A 6,000-nucleotide genomic window follows, 5' to 3' on the forward strand; every position below is an offset into this window, starting at 1 on the left:
TCAGAGCTTCAGTCGATAACTTTAAGCAGCATGGTGCATGGGCAGTACCTGCTTTTTCACCCAGTCACTTCGCTTTTTCTTTGCAACAGTTTAAACCTCAGCCACAGCCTTCCATAACTGACAGAAGTTGTTAGAGGCTATCTTGCTGTCACTGAAGCCTGTAGTACAACTACCATAGATTAAAGGCAGTGCAGAACTGAATCCGGAAGCAAATCAAAGGAATTTGTTTCTTGAGCTTTTCGCTTTCAAGTCTGTTTAAAATAAGTGCTTGATATCTCCATATTTAGGTATACAAAAATTTTTAATCAGATCATATAATTATTCTTCTAAGTGGCTAAGAATAGAAGTGATTATACCTCTATGTAGAGAACCATTATTATGCAGTAACCATGTGTATGCTGTCTCTGAGAAGAGCTTTTAGTCTACAAAAAAAAGATGTTTACTGAATTCAGTTCCTAATCCCTTCATTTTGCTGTGTTCTGAATGAAGTTGGTATGCAATATTTCTGCCTTAATGTAACAGTTTCTCATAACATTTTTAATTATTATCATCATAACTAAATCCCACCGTTTCACCTTGCAGAGGTATAGCTGGTATATAAAAGGAAGAGAATACATGCTCCAGAGCTTTTTCTACATGACAACTAAAGAACACAGTACACTGGCTGTAATTCCAATCTGGAAGAAATTTTTGATGAAGAATTAGGGCCACATATCCCTAAAATGTCAGGCCTAGCAAATCAACGGATATTTCCTAGGTATTTTTGAGGGTAGGTTTAACCACGACAATATCAGATAGTACTGCCAAAATGTTTTCTTATTCTGTCAGTAACTATTAATAAATATCTCATAATACATCACAATACGTATTGCAAAGGGTGATATCACATTATTATTCCATTAATACTATTATTCAATCCTCTGTTTACAGAATATGGAACTCTAAAATGTAAGAAAAATAACAAAAGGTGTGAAAATTTAGGAATTTGTAGAGGATTCAAATTCCCTCAGAGATCAACAATTTTGTAAGTAGTAATGTAAAGGTCAAAACAGCCAACACACAGTACTGCTATAAAAGTGCTGAGTTAGCTCAGAGGTCCTTGCAATATACTGTATGATAAGTAGCATTTTTAGTGGTTTACAATAAACTTGCAAAATAAGTCACAAGAATCTGATATAAATAAAATGGATTAGATGCTGGGTTTAGTGGCTTGGATCACAGACTTGTGTCACTGACTGCATTTTTCTTGTTAGTGTGCTACCACAGTAAAACAGAAAACCAGCATAGAACAAAAAGTATAGCAATACAGAATGAAGATTCTTTTCCTGAAGAAGTCCATTTTGTTTAAAAAGAATAGGTACAGGAAAAAGTAATAGGTACCAAGCCACAAACTTTCATCTCAATAAGGACTTCTGTTTAATCCATAGGAAAGATTTGCATATGCTCCTACTGACTTAACTGGCATAAAGAAATGTATAAAAAAAATCAGGAAGATTTCTTCGTCTGAGGAAGAAAGCAGAATAGGAAATACTTTCCATTTTATAGATCCTGCCTGTACAAACTTTAGAAGTTGAAATGCAGCTGCTAAACCGGTTCTAGGTTGAACTTGTGAAGGAAACCAGGGAAGGCAGTTGTCAGAGTCACTTTTTCTCTGCACTAACCTAGTTGCCACAGACTGACAAGAATTATTGATCTCGTCTAACTTGAGCCATGTAATGTTAGGCATATGGCACTTTTCCTGGCTTCCTCTATGTTCTGAGAAGAGATGCCGGCTACTCAGGGGGACACTCCATCTAATTCTGACTTAGATACCTGCTTGGGTGTCAATATTCATGACTTCTTCCATGTGGAAGACAGCTGGCTGTCAAAGAAGGAGGACATTACCTATTCTTCTCCAAGTACCTATCAACAGGGGAAATGGCCAGACTTTCAGTGCAGCTGATGAAATGGGCTTTCTTAAAGTTATGAAAAATAAAAGGAGATTTTTTTTGAACTTACGATACATCCTCTTCATCTTCACTAGGTAAAATCCATATTCAGTTAACACTGAAATGCAGCGAGCTATGAATGAAGGGGTCTAGTGAAGCCACACAAGGGCAAGCAAAAACCTACGTTAAGAGAAAGTGTTATAAAATTTTAACTTCCTTATTTTCTAGCACTTGGGGTTCTACTTTTTTTGGACTTAGGTAGAACATGCAGATTAAGTACATTTTCTGTTTCTGAGACCTAAGTGAATAAAAAGATGACATTGCAAAGTAGCACAAGAGGCCTCTCTCTTTACAAAGTTTCACACTAGTTTATGTGAATGTTACACATTGGGACTAGTAATTTTGCATTTTCCTCCACTTCAGCATAATAGTGATATTAAAAAAAGTCTCAAAAGTTTCAAAAGCCCATTTATTCACTCTTGAAAATAGGTCTTAGGCATTTGAATTTCTCAGGCATCTTTGAAAATATCAACCTTGCTCCTCAACATTTTTTATTTTTCTCAGACTACTCAAAATCCTCTCGTTGTACAAAAAAACCACATTTGCAGTATATCATATTAAAATTTTTAACTCTCTTTTCTGTAATTCCCAGTAATGGAACTGAGTTACATATATTAATAGATACAGTGCATAGATATATACAGTATGTAGATACACACATACTCAGAAATGTAATTGCTAGAAGAAAAGTATTCAATCTAGTTCCAATAGTTATTGAAATTGTACGTATTTAAGGAGAGAGAAATTAAAATCTAAATTCACAGCTCAGAGGAGAGCATCCATGTGTACAAAACATAAATTTGGAGTACTCAATTAAGATTCCTAAACACTTTGTATTTACCGAAAATAAAGGTCCTAGTGGGTCTAGGGCAGTGAGTTGCTTGTTCCAAAAAGAGGTTTATCAGCAGATATTGGCTAGCTGTAGTGGCACATTGGCACTAGCACAAACACTCTCTTTGTTTGATGGGCAGGTTCCATAGCATGTTAAGACAGATTTTTCTAGTCTTAAAGATCCTCTTATGAATTGTCTGGCTGTTCATTGGTGGTAAGGTTAAAGAGAGATAGTACTTGTCAACTTGTGAATTACATAGCGTACGTTAGTTTATCCCGTGACAGTCAGCAAAGAATCTTTAAGATGACATCGTCACTAGAAAATAATAATCACCAATGCATATTTTATGTTCATGCTTTGATATTCAACTGAAAGGCACTACGGCATTTGCAAGCTGTCCATAGTTACACAAAACCAGGAGAGTTTATTGATATTTTAGAACCTGGGAAGCGTCAGGCACAGACAACTCAAAAAAGGAGTCACAACAGTCTAAACATATTTGTAACAAATTTGAGCGATGAAAATAAATTGTCTCCCCACAATACAATCGTGTATCTCACAGCTGATTTTAACATATGAAGTTATATCACTGTATTGTGGCCTTTTCACAGTTCCAAATGAAGGGGCTAGTGGCTGTGGGGTGATGAGAGGAGAAATGGTGATTCAGGGCATCATAGTCTTTTTCCGACTTCTGTGAGGAGAGATATCCATCCAGTTTAGTGTATCTTTCTCGGTCTGTTGATACAGCTGTGCTAACAACACATGTGAAGAGGACAACCAGTCATTCACCCACCTGCTTTTCCTCTCCCTTCCCTCTTCCACCAATTCTTCTACCTGCACAGGCTTTCCTCTTTGCACTGGTGCTTGCTTTAAGGTAACTAGCACAGGAATATAATGAAGCATTTGTGCCTACTGTTTTATTGTTGTTTTTTATATATTCCATCATCTGGTTATTCTTCGTGGGGTTTTTTTTGTTTTTCTTTTTGTTGTTTCTTTTTTTTCCCCTGGGAACAGAACAAATTAATCTGAAAGAAATGCCCTGGTAAAACTGGGCTAAATAGAAGTGTTATCCCCTAATGGTCCTTAATGTAGTATAGCTTAGTACTGATTATTCATTACTTAGGAGTCTGGACTGCATTCAGTGCACGCATTAATTCCCATTACTCGTGTACTCTTAAGGCACATCACTACAGGCATCAAGACTTAAAGATTTTTTTCTCTTCTTCTGCTTTCTTTTTTCATGGACTTCTAAGAGGACCAATAGATTTAATGAGTTACAAGCCACTGGAAAAAATCGCACCATTTTTTCTGCACTTCCTCTCCTTCCAGCTAAACTTGTTTTTGAATCAATCACTAGCCATGTGCGTTAGAACACAGGCACTACTTCTTCCTCACATTTGCATTTACACTCCGGATGTGACTGTGTTTCTGACTGACTTTCTAAGAATATGAAGTTCTGATGGTCATTTTCTGTCAAGTATATAAAGAAACTTACTTTGAAGACTTCAATCTGTTTAAATTGAGATGTATTCAGCTGATGAATTTAGAAAGTACTAATAATTTACTAAGCAGTTTATGTGGAAGACCTGCACGTAAGTAAACCGCAAAAGCCTTCACTCCTTAAACGTGGGATGATGAAAAATTGTCAAATCCACAGTTAATTTTAAACCCAGTATTGGCTTAATATAAAATATCATGCTTGATTTACAGATCTATTATATATCAAAGCTAAAAGAATGAAGGAATGTATTTATAAATATCCTTGAAAATGAACGGAAAGATCCTTGACAGTTTGGTGGTGCTGATAAGTTATTAGGGTAACAAAACCAAAATCCAATTTTGGAGAGTTTTATAAGAACCTCATGATAATGAGCAACTAGAGAATGAAAATGGTACATAGAATTAAGTGTAAATGAATATAAAAAAGCATGAAAAAGCTCTTAAATGTCTAGATACAATACTAGACCATGAACTAAATATTTCCATTTAGGAAAAAGAACTGGAGTATTTCAAAGGTAACATACAGTGCTGAGCAAGTGCCAGCAAAACAAACTAAATCAGAAAACGTGAACAGAAGAAAGCCCAGGAAATGGCACTCTACCACTGTAGAAAAAGAATGCCTGCATCATGGGTGCTGTCTGAACTACTGATTCCCCAGACAGGGATGGCAAGTGTGGTCAGACAGACAGACTGGCTTCAGTGTGAGGAGTGGCTGTGGGGATTGCAACGTTTAACCTGGAAAAAAATGGTTGCAAACAGAATATGAGAAAAGTTGCAGGATCCTGAAGAAGTTCTTGAAGAAGTTAAAAGAGAGATTATTGACTACATCATCATAAGCCAGAAAGAACCTATAGCTGATTCAGGACAAATTTGTGCAAAATATGGCTGTGAAGCTTTATGACATACTGCACAATGCATGCTAAAATTTAATGTTCTCTTCTTTCATCTTCTTTAAAAAAATCTGCTTTACAGTCCATGAGCTTCATCCTTTTTAATCTCTTGACATGTCTAGAAACAGATTTTTTAAATCAAGAAATTAGCAGCAAAAGCATAAAACTTCAACAAGCCTCTGCCCATCACCACAAGAACAATTTTAATGATTGCTATACAACATAAATATTCATATTTTAATAATCACATAGATCTCAACCAAGGTGGCCCCAATTTTAGCTGGCAAACAGAAGGAGTGTATAATTTTGATCTGAAGTTTTGAAATACGTGGATTCAACTCTTGATTTCCTAGGGAGCCCAGTGATATTTAGCAGTGTTTAAGGGACTGAGGGGTAATTTCTCCAGCTAGCATTTGGCCTTTAACTAAGTATAGGAAGCTAATCTCTGTGTGGACACTTTTGGGTTGATGAAATAATTTGTTAGGCAGACCTTTAATTTATTTGCTCTTATCATGTGACTAGCCTATAGGGCAGGTGCATTGCACGATGCGTCCCATAGTCCTGCTTCACACACCATCCAGAGAAGGAAAGCTTCTGGAATTCTTTCTCACTCCTGTCCTGCCAATATGCATTCTTTTCTGCCATTGAAAGTGGGGCCAGAGGAGACATGAACACTCTGATCACAGTCTGGATTTATGTCAAAATGACACCTGTATGCACATCCAAGTCAGGACCTCTTAGGCCTTCCTATGTCCCAAACATATATATATGTAGCCTGATTTAAACTGAC

The sequence above is a fragment of the Opisthocomus hoazin genome, chromosome 8 (assembly GCF_030867145.1).
Source record: "Opisthocomus hoazin isolate bOpiHoa1 chromosome 8, bOpiHoa1.hap1, whole genome shotgun sequence".
Taxonomy (NCBI): domain Eukaryota; kingdom Metazoa; phylum Chordata; class Aves; order Opisthocomiformes; family Opisthocomidae; genus Opisthocomus; species Opisthocomus hoazin.